Genomic DNA, 12,136 nt, shown 5'->3' with positions numbered 1-12,136 from the left:
TTTCTCCTCTGCTGTCTTCTGGGAGTGATTCTGCAAATCCACCATATCACTTAAATCTTGGATGGTCTTCAGGATTGTTGGAATTAAAACAGCAGCATGGTACAGCCAGTAATTTCCCCTGTGCTGCTGCCAATATTTTTTTCTGATTGTCAGAGAGAGAGATTGAACAGAGTCAAAATTCAACTTCACCCCCTCTGAAAAGTTATCCTAAGGGCTCCTGCTAATCTGCCTGAACATTTTGGTAAGTTCAACCAGTTAAATCACATGTTATTCGTTTAAGTTCCATATGAGACCCTCCAACACACCCAGTTTAACATTCAAAACAGTGATGCATTTCTTCAAAGGAAGAAAATTAAGTATTAAAAAAATACTATACTTTAATAATAATAATTTTGCTGTACTCTATCTTTGGTGCTTTTCAAGACCATTGGAGAAATGGCAGGTGAAAAATGGTAGAAAGACTTTGATGGGCAGGATTCAGAATATAAAATACTCTGGAACTGTTGACAACTAGCTCTGCTGTTCTAAATAATTAGAGCACAAAAATAACACAAATTGTAGACTTTGAGAGTTTGGTGGTTTTTCAGGGAATCTGCTGCCAGCTAAACAAAAGGATGTTTTTGTTTTTGTTTTTATTTTAAAAATCAATAACATAAAAGGGAACAAATCAACTTACTTTGTCTCCCATTGATTGGTGTTCTGGAGCCAGACATAATTACCATAAAAACACTAAAGCATAGTCCATAAAAAATCAATGCCAGACATAATACAGTGCATTAATTAATATATTTTTGCTCCTCAAGTAGGTATTTACTGTACTTACTGTTTCCTTATTAGATCTTCAAATGATAAAACCTAATGAGCCCTCACTTTAAAACCCCGAATGTGAGATTACTTCAGATAAAGAACCGTTACAACTTGCTTTCAGACTCCAGCAAAGTCCACTAAAATAACTTCTATTTGTTTCAGAAATTGTTCCACTTCTCCAAAGACTCTAAAGTGTGTAATAGAAAATGATCATGATTATTATGGGATTAAATGGATATCTTTGTGAGTAAATACTGTACAGTATATCTGAAATAAGCTTTGAAAAAGTCTTGGCTTAAAATTTTATTGCCCTATTAAAGAAATGCATTTTTGTAAATATAAATTATTTTGTCTCTAGATATATTTATCAGAAATGGAAAATTAGATACATAATGTTTATAATGACTTGTTTTTACTGCTGTGTAGAAATCTGATCAGAGAAATTTGGCAGTGAGATGTGTAATTATATAGATATATAAAAACATAATTTGATGCATTTACTATATTTTTGAAACCGACATAAAATGGCTAATGCATATTAGCAAATGAAGTGTGGTGGGGGGGGGAGGGGCAAATTCTCTCCCCATTGCACAGTCTAGGTAAATGCACAGGGATGGGGCTGTGCAAGAGTCAGGGGTTGCAGAACCTTTTCCATCTCAGATTATGGTGTGGCAGTGGAACTATTACATAAACGCTGCCTCAGCTTTAATACTGTTGTGGTGGCTCCTTTGGCTGCTTCCCCCATCTTCCACAGTGGGATTTTACTGGGAGAGGCACAAAGAAGCAGATTCACTGGCACTGCTTTGGCTCAACTGCACTCTTTCCACAAAATCCCACAACCAAAACAATTCATAAGTGCATTATTTAAGAAAGCTGGTGATTCCAAAATCTATGGAAATGCACTAAAATAAGACCATTCTAAATGGAACTACTGGTGTAAGTGAAAATAGAATATGTCTCATAGAATTTAGTTGTGATCTAAATATGTGTTTAGGATGCAATGATCAGGGAAAGATTAAATCAACAGGGAAGGAGAGTCAGGAGGGAAAAATGGCTCTAAGTAGCTTTTGCGCTTCCTCTATCTCCAAGATGGACTGCCACACACTGGTTTGGTCCCTGGAATAATTTAGCATTACCAAAAATTTTCAATACACCTCAAACAGCAGATACTGCTATGTTTCGAGGTAGCCAAACTTGTCTGCAATATTTCTGACTCTTAGGAACTCAATGGCAAACAGAGAATCTATTACACTATGAAAATAGGATATTAATGTGCAGGTTTAAAAAAAACACAACTTTCACTGGTCATATTAAGATTTTCATCATTATTTAATCTTTGCCAATTGCTTTCATTACTACTTCATGTTCTGTTCTCTTTCCACTTGTGGCCTTAGAATGTTTGGACAATTTTGATAATCGGTTGTAGTTAGAGTGCACCTGCAAAAACTGGGAGGGTGGAAGAATTATTCTTCATGTCTGTGAATTCTCTAAAGTACTTGCTTATAAAGTTCCAAAATGTACAATACATTATACCAACATGTGTGAAAGGCAGTCATTAATTTCTATCATGTAAAATACTAGATTAGCTAGGATGCTCAGACTTTGGAAAGTCTACCTAGTAATGCAGGTTGCAGCATGAGGATAATACTGAGACTGCAGTAAATTCCCTTGAGTCACCTCTGAGGCTGTCACAGATGCTGCATCCCTCTGCAGTAAATGGCTACAAGACACAGGGAAAAGGTTCAACAGAGCAGTATGGAACCTGGAGCTACCCTACTGTTAACCTTGTCCCAGGATGAAAATTAACCACTTATTCCTACTCGCTGCTTTCTGTCTCATAGCCATTCATGATGATAATGCCTTTCACCCCCAGACAACTTGGCTTCTGTCATAGCCTCCTGTGTGGAACTCTGTTCAAAGTCGTTTGGAGATCTAAATAAATTGTCAACCAGTTCTCCTTTGGTTACCCTGGAAGTATGACAATGTCAATAAACTTGTATTCCCCCTCTGTGCTCCACTGACGGCACTCACTTAAGAATGGCTCCTTGCTCCTTACAGTCACTGTGATATCCCTAGAAGCCAGACTGCCTAACATTCCAGTGTTTGCATTCTTTCTGGAGATTATCACTGCAGTTAAAGTTATCACAGTTCTTTCTAAGCAAGCATACTTCATCTAAGGATGAAAGCATTGCAGAGAAAATATACTAAGCCTACACATGAGCTAAAAAGTTTACCAGAGATTAACCCCACACCCAATGATGGGCTCTGGTAGAAGTCAGTCCTTCAAAACCCATAACTGCATCTTCCCATGGTTGCAAGTTCATAACCAACTTAGATTTAGAATCAGAACAGCAGCTCACCTTTTGATCTCTAGTTCCTGGGGCCAGGTAATCAGCAGGCAATGACCCCTTCCTCAGGGTGTAGCAGCTGGGTTTTTTCACAACCAAGGGTGGGAAATGTGCATTAACCTTCCCTTAGGTATTTCCCAGGAAATCCATTTAACACATATTATTCCAAAAGTCCATTCCTATCTGGCACACCTTTCAATAAAGTCCTCTGAACTCATAAGCTTCCCATCACATCTCCCCTTTAGAGATGTTACATAAAACCCTGGTTCACAATTATGTGTAAACTGCATTTTAATGCAATAGAACCCCAAAATACTTATTCTTAATGAAGTCTCCTAAGAATATGCAGGAAATCGCCATATGTCACACAGACCTTCACAAAATATTCTAAGGAATTAGTGAGACATGATTTTCCTTTACAGAAACCATGCTGTTTAGCCCACCATATCTTGGTCTATTTTAAATTAGCATTTCATGGTAGTGGTTATTTCATAATTAGACTTCTCAGTGTCTCTTTGCTGAGGAGAAGAATAAGGAGCCAGACCTCAGTTGAAATAGAGTGCTACCCTGACATCAACTGGTGTAAATTTGTTTAGCTCCACACATGAACTGGCCCAAATATCATCTTTTCAGGCTCTCTTTTCAATTAAAAAAAATAGTACTTAAAGTTTAAAGAAAATGAACCAAAAATAGACAGAGCAGGGCCGCCCAGAGGATTCGGGGGGCCTGGGGCAAAGCAATTTCGGGGACCCCTTCCATAAAAAAAGTTGCAATACTATAGAATACTATATTCTCGTGGGGGCCTGGGACAAATTGCCCCACTTGCCTTCCCCTCCCTTCCCCCCCCCCCCCCGTGCAGCTCTGAGACAGAGCAGTTCATATTTAAAATATGTACAGTACAGACCATAGAGCTAATGTGAAAGTATGTGAAGAACTATTATTGGAATTGTGGGGGGAGTCTTCAGAAGGAGCCCATTGCAGAGAGTTTCATGCATTGTTTTAACATAGGTGCTAGGATTATTTCCAGTATTTATCTTCATGATCTGTACAGAATTTTCTCATTTTCCCATGTTCTTGAGTTTGTTTTCTTTTCTTTTTTTCAGCTCTGTTCTATCCATGGCTAACACATTTATCTCTGACTGAGTCAGCAAATGATTGTGCGGCAGGTAAGAGCCTAATGTAAAAACATGGCAGAAGTTCAGCCCAATGACTCAGGACTCGGCAGGCAAGCATTTTAGATGCTGTCACTGCTCAGTGACAACTGATACGCTGGTTCAGGGATGAACTGTACTTTTCTTTATCATTGCTGGACAATAGAGAGTTTTGTTTCAATGATTTTCTGTCATCCTCTGAGACTGATAGGGTCTGTGACCGCTAGTGTAATAAGAGAATAAGGTTTTCCTCAGTAATTTTTCTACTATGTAGGGTAGGCACCACATTGTTTTCATTTCACATTTTGAAAGATGAACTGTCAGGGTTCAAGGGAGTCTAAAACAACAAGATTCAGATTTGGAGGGGAGATGTGGGGAGAGGAAACAGCCATTTCTTTCATAGAACACTTGGTTTCTGCATGGAATTAGTGCATATCTATGACCTACCCATTTCACAGTTTGAATTAAGGATAGGTCAGGTTGAGTGATCTGTAATGGATGATTTGTTGACTATCATTTGCACCTGCCACAGAAGCTGAAGGATTCTTATTTGATTGCTTTAGGGGAAAAAAGGTGGAATAGACATACGATTCTGACATATTAGGGCCAAATTCTCTACTCTTTTATGCCAGTTTTGTGACTATTGAAATCAAGAGTTACACCCATGTAAAACTGGTATACTGGAGCAAAGAATCAGGCCTTAAGTGTATGAAATCGATGCTTTTGTAATACAAGAATATAAAATAGTTATACAATTTCTTTGAAAGTATGCTTTATTATGAATAATCAGTAGAAGTGATCAATGCTAGAATTTCTTATCTATACAATATTACTGTTGTACTTAGTTTCATGTCTGAATGAGCACAACTGTGTGTGAGTTTTACAAGCCTTAGAGTTAACCCTATTATTTTCAGAATGCATGCTTTTTCAATGGGCCTGACATTTGCTGGGTTATATTGTCTGAAGAAGGCTTTATCATTTATTTAACTGCTTGATCACTTTATGTTGAATTAAATGTACCCAACAGTGGCACAATATGATGTAATGACTGATGATCATAACTACATTGTATAATGCATGGTTGATCAATTTAAACTACTATCTGAATTTTTCTCAATTTTATATATTTCTGCATCAGACACTTACCATTTAGCAATATTAGTCATGCATGAGAGGGTAGTTGTATTGGCTTTACAAAGCTATTGTAGGGTGTGCTTGAGGATTTATTTTAGTTTATATATGATTAAGCATAATCTGAAAGACCTTTTTTCTGCACTATAAGATATAAGGCTGTATGGAATTTGTAAGGCATTTGAGTCTTACATAGTCTTTTTGTCTAAATATAGTTAAAAAGGATATGCACAAATTGTCAGTGTTTATTCTTTGTACTCATATCTTAACAAAAAAAATGGTTTATATGCATAGTGCCCAGTTCAGACTAGGTACTCAAGAATGTTTAGGACCATGTCCTCAGCTAGGTATACTGGTGTAGCTTCATAGACCTCAGTAGGCCTATGTCAATTAACACAAAGCAATAAAACAAAATCTTAGGAAAAAAGTAGGTCCAGATCACTGCTGGTGTAAATTGTAACTTTCTTGATTATTTTCTTAATGTCTGTCTTGGATTTGTATTCTGACTTAATGTAATCATTGCAAAAGAATATTGATGTGTTAGCAATAAGCAGATTTAGATTCTGATGCAACACTATAGGAAACTCGTTCCAAGAATATAATATCCATCCAATAATATTAAAGGAAGTGACATGAAATTGTAAGTCCAATAATAAGGATTTTAAATGCATCTGTAAACTTGGGGATTGTACCCCATGACTGGAGGATTGCAACTACTGTACGTGCATTTAAGAAAGGTGGGGGAAGTGATCCTGGAAACTAGAAGCCCATTAGTTTGAACTCAATCATATGCAAGGTCTTAGAACTAGTTTGGAAAGAGATGGAAGTTTAGATATAGAGATAAATGGTAACTGGACAAAAATACAACATGACTTTACAAAAGGTAGATCATGCCAGATCAACCTGATTTTTTTTTTTTTTTTTTTTTTTTTTTTAGTAGATAACTAAATGATTTTCTAGGCAAAGGAAATGCAATAGATCTAAGCTACTTGTATTTCAGTATAGCATTTGATACAATTCCACAGGAGAAATTATAAATTACATTGGAGAAGGTGGGGATTGATGGGAGAATTGAAAGATGGGTAAATAACTGGTTAATGGGGTGACTACAACAGGTCATACTGAAAGGTGAATGGTCAGGCTGGAAGGAAGTTACTAGTGGAGTTCCTCAGGGCTTGGTATTGGGATCAATCTTTATTAGCACTTTCCTTAATGACCTTGGTGCACAAAATGGGGATTTTCTAATAAAATTTGTGGATGACACAGAGGGTGTGCGTATACTAGTCTAGAGGCAATAAATCAACCCCCAAGCGCTCTCCCATCAACTCCTGTACTCCACCAGGCCGAGAGGTGCAGGCGGAGTAGATGAGGAAGTATCAGCAGTCGACTCACCGCAGTGAAGACACCGCGGTGAGTAGATCTAAGTATGTCAACTTCAGCTATGTTATTCAGGTAGCTGAAGTTGCGTAAATTAAATTGATTTTGTGCCCCTGTCCCACCCCCACTGTAGTGTAGACCAGGCCAAAGTTGGGAAGTATTGCCAATATGGAGGAGGAATGGAATATCATACAAGGAGACTTGGATGACACCCTGGTGTAAAAGAAATGGGATGAAATTTAATAGTGCAAATGTCATGTATATAAGGACTAACCTGGGGATGTGTCAACTGGAAGTGACAGAGGAGGAGAAAGACATGGGTGTCCAATATTTACATGATCTAGGATGTGAACATTATGCCCTGAAAAAGAGTAGGGTGACTAGACAGCAAGTGTGAAAAATCGGGACAGGAGGTGCAGGGTAATAGGAGCCTATATAAGAAAAAGACCCAAAAATCGGGACATCTGGTCACCCTAAAAAGGGACATCATGTAAAATAAGGGACAAATGGTTACCTGTGAGGGCTGCTTAATGGTGTCAGGCAAAATACCTAATAAGTAAAGTTCCATTTTTCCCCCACTTACCATGCTCCTGAGTGTCTTTTCTATAAAGGACATAATATGCTTTTGTGTGTGTATATATATATAATTGTGTATGTATAAATATAATATATATAGAGAGAAAATGTGAATGAATGAATTTTCTGCATTTCTTACTCAGGCAAAACATTCCAATTTTGCCCTGGTGAAGGACTGCAGTGTTATTAAACTGACCCATAGCCCATTGAACTCAATAAGAGTCTTTCCATTGACTCCTGTGAGCTTTGGATCATACACTGGACCCTTAATAGAGAGGGTGTATTCTCCCTTAAATGTTAAGGTCAGTCCCATGAGCTTTAAACATGCGCATCCATAGCAAAGTAGAGAATAGTTTGTTTTTTTAAGTCAACCATTTTTATTATCTTTCCTGTAGAATAACTAGTTGTCTGATTTCCACCAAACATTTCATAAAAGTTCCCCCTTGGCTGAAGCTCTAGTTATCAAGTTTCAACTTGCATGTGTGTGGGTTTTTTTTTTTTTTTTTGGTCAGAGCTGTGAACTCCTACATATAGAGGCTTATTAGGAAAGTGCTGACACAAACATTGCAAATGTGATTCTGTAATGAAAAATTGTGAATATCCTATTTGCTATTGGATGTCTGCACTGTTATTCATACAGATGCAGTATGTATGTCAATGGAGGGAAAAAAATCAGCACACACCACATTCCTTTAAGAAACTGCAATGGCTAAAGCTTTTCAATATTTTTTTTCTAGGAATAATGAAGGTTGCAGGTTTTTTTTTTTTTTTTTCAGCAGGATAATGGCAGTGGTTGAAACACGTGGGGGGGGAACAAAAAAAAAAAAAACACATCCCAGCTCTGAGATCTGTCTTATTACCATATCTCATGGAGAATTGCACAGTGCACCATTGAATTGCCTTGTGTGTGTATATATATATGGATTGCAATAAAAACTTTTTTTGGACCTGAGTCACCATTGCCCTGCACCTTCCTCAGTCGTTCATACAAAGTGAGGGTAAAACACTGCCATTCTGACTTGATAGCATTTTACACTCTCTTTGCCCTGTTGTAAATGAAAATATAAGGGATAGGACAACAGAAAATCATGGCCCATTGCATTTATTATATGTCATAAATTAAATAAAATATTCAGTATAGATTAGGTAATTGCATTACAATGAAATATGGCCAGAGATGGTAAGGGAAGCTTGTTTTGGCTGAACATAACATACAATGTTTTCCTCGGGTAGATAAATATGCTAAATTGGATGTTTGGAGTGCTGACAATGAGGTGGTTTCTCATTATCTTAATATTACTATATTCTCCCTGGTACACCAATAGTACTAATACACAAGTAACTATATAATTTTTGCCATCACTTCCACCACTTCTAATGCTGTTCTCTTGCCCTACCTCATTCTTAGTGAGATGGCAACCAGTCCCATGTGTCCAAGAGACCACTGACTCTAGGGTTGCCATGAAGTCTGACTTTGTGTTTCAGTTGCTGCAGATTTTACCCCAGAGCCACAATATGCTTCATAATGTCAGCATGTCTAATCTGGCCTGGACATATCTCTTCTGAGAGGTGAACTGGTAAAATGTTTCCTTCAACCCCAGTATCAAGTTAAAAATTGTATAGGTTCATTCCATATACACCATGTACCAAGCTTCTGCTGGGCTAGCTGTGTGACTTTTATGACCTATGACACTGCCCCTATGAAGAGGGTAGGCTGATATTCTATTTTGGTAAGATATTTTTGTTCTTTTCTTGAGGCTGGATGTTCTGCACATCCATGAATAACCCACACATATGACACGTGGTCCCAAATGCTCAGCAGGCTCTCAGTAGATTTCTTTCATCAGGTCCACGTGTGCGGGCTCTCATGTGGCTGAACTCTGGACATGCTGGCCCAAATACTTTTTTTTCTATTAAACAACCTGTAAAAACTTTTCAGTCCTTTGATCAGTCATTTTTTCTTGTTGAATAGTATTTTTTTGCTTCTAAGGTCCCATAGAAATCTATTGCTTTTTCTAAGCACAAATCAGGTTCCCATAATAACCTTTCTTTCAATCTTTTGTCAGTCACAAAGAACACATTTTTGTCTCTAAACATATCATTTTCAAAGTTTTTTAACCTCACAGCTTTGTGCTTTTGGATTCAATTCTCTTACATAATTGTCAATCCAATTTGTTCAGAAATGAAGATCAGATCTAAATTGGTGCCATGGACAAACAACGTTCTTTTTATGGTTACAAAAAGTTCTGAACACTGTTCAAACTTTATCTAGAGTGAGCGTATCTCCATTATTATCTTCCTGTGATGTGCTACTTCAAGAACTTGCCCAGCCACTGAACTAAATAATAGGCTACTTTCATATAATCATTATCTGCTCCCGAAGCTTTCATAACCATTAGGAAGGACTACAGCCAACTCCTCCAGCTCACTGTAATGTTGGTGGCATTTTTGAACTGGTCCTCATTGTGTGGCTCTGATTTTAATTTATTTTTCTTCCCTCTTCAACTCTCTGTAGTTTTTAATTTCTTGTGTGTACTCATTATTACCAAGAATCTCTTCATTGCTTGTTTCTCTGCTTGTTGCTCTGTTGTCATTCATTATTTTGTTTAAAAAGTTTCCAATCAGTGTTTAGAAACAATACCATATGATTTAGGTGACGAAGCAGGCAACAAGAAGAAAGGATAGCGAACAATCAATGCAACGTCTTCAAGGAGTACACAAACGCTGTTTTTCAACCAAACTATTTGTACCCTGAGACTCAGAAAGATCAGGTGACTTGTTCATCCATGTCAATGCTAGCCTAGCACTGGATGGCTCCTGATAAAGTGTTCAAACCACCGAACAATGCAGCTCTGTTGAAAATATCAATTATCAGAGAAATTATGTATAAAATAGACAAATTAAGACTGGATGTTCCTGTCTCATGAAATCCCTGTATATCAAAAGAGAGATCTAGCTGCTATTGTTTGTTATTTATTTGTGGTACTGTAGTAGTGCTCATTGGCAATAATCAAAACTGTGCTAGGTATCGTACAAACACACATTGACAGAATCCTTGCCCCCTAAAAAGGCAATACAAACAAAGCAGAGGCAGAAAGAGATGAAGTAACTGATGCAAGTTCACACAGTGGCACAGTTGGGAACAGGACTTAAGTCTGAGTCCCAATCCAATGCTCTGTTCACAAGACCACTCAGATTCTCAACTAGATCAAGTGAAAGAACAATTAATAATGCAAGATATTTCTGATTACAAATCTATTAATTATGAAATCTTAAGTACAGCTCAATTTAATAATAAAACTTGGTAAGAGTGAGTAGACTAGGCATTGCAATGTTATGCAAATTACTTTGAAGGCTGGAAGAGGAAAGAGAAGTAATGGCTTTTGAAGTTTAAAAAACAAAACAAAACTGCCTTGTAGAAACATAATAGCATGCCTATATGCCACTGAAACATGAGGCAGGACACACAACAAATTAATGAATATTCATAAACCTAATAAGGGAATCACAAGGACAGCTCATGTACCAGACCGTACATTAATTTGAATGACAGAAGTTAGAGGACAGCCATTGAAAGTTGCAGCAAAATTTTGTCATTTATGGAAATATAAAATCAAGTTCGAAGAGGTTTTATGATGAACAGAAAGGCTAACTATGGTTTGTTCAGCTTCCCATAAAAGTGTGTTAGTAATTTTTGACATAACCCATATAGGTTATGTCAAATATACCCATGTAAAGGCTATTTAAGGGAATAAAAGAGCTGGAAACACCAAGTGGGAGACACTTTACTGCAGAGATTTGCAGTTAATAAGACTAGGAGGCAAGAATTTCCATCTCTGTATATAAATGTTTAAATTCTTTACTTCTGTGGCTGATAAGGATTTTAGCTAGAAGGTAAGAGAACTTTCATAAGGATGAACGGAAGCTTAACCTCTGTGGGTCTTCTTTTTTGCAGAAGTTGCAGAAGAACTCCTTGAGTTTAGAGTTCTATGGTCTCTAAAACATTGCCATGTGCTCGGCAGTCTCCATGTGCCTTTCCCTTCAGATGGAATATGATTACTCTTTATATCAGTAGGATAGCACATCTGGCTCTTGGGAATGTTTAACTTCATAAACCCTATAGTTCCCCTTATTGTTCCTTTCTTCAACACAGGAGACACTCATGGTTTAATAATAAGTTACAACTCTGGAGCAAGTCAAATTTTCCAATGAAATGTTTTTCCACTGGAAAATGACATTTCAGGGAAAGTTTCCATTTCAACAGAAACATGTCAATTTTGATGAAATCTTGTTTGGGGTGGGGGAAAGCATTTTGATACGGTCAGAACATTCTGTTTTGGTCTTAGCAGAATGGAACATTTTTTTTTAAAGGACCTTTTGTTTCAAAATGTATTTTATATTATAAATTATAAGACAAAATTGGAATAATACTTTGATTTTTATCAAACTACAAGGTTTTGATTGACCCTATTTTTTTTCAAAACGTCAGAATTTCCCTCAGAATTGACACCTGAGAGTTTCAACTAACTCTAGTTAAAGCCTAATGGAATTCAAAAGGGGGGGGGGGGCTGAGAGGAGATGGTATTTGAGCCTGACTGGTAGCTATATAAAGAAATAATGTATATGGGCAGACATACTTGCAGTGGTAGTTCCAAGAGCATAGAATAGGCTATAATGGGAGGTCTGTCTTAAACACAGACTGCACAACAAAACAGAATTGAAACTCTGGACCTGCAGTTCCAAAAC

The 12,136-nt window shown here is 37.3% G+C and overlaps 1 long non-coding RNA gene across 2 annotated transcripts in view; it reads left to right on the top strand.

Annotated features, from left to right (window-relative positions):
* LOC135983630 (uncharacterized) overlaps positions 1-12,136 on the top strand; it is a 206,118-nt gene that overhangs the window by 21,966 nt on the left and 172,016 nt on the right. For both annotated transcript variants that reach the window (XR_010601351.1, XR_010601352.1), the window contains exon 2: positions 4,259-4,321. This is a non-coding gene — a long non-coding RNA (uncharacterized LOC135983630). The remainder of the gene's footprint in view (positions 1-4,258; positions 4,322-12,136) is intronic.

Source organism: Chrysemys picta, chromosome 5 (genome assembly GCF_011386835.1).
Source record: "Chrysemys picta bellii isolate R12L10 chromosome 5, ASM1138683v2, whole genome shotgun sequence".
Taxonomy (NCBI): domain Eukaryota; kingdom Metazoa; phylum Chordata; order Testudines; family Emydidae; genus Chrysemys; species Chrysemys picta.
This window is presented reverse-complemented; position numbering and strand designations above follow the sequence as displayed.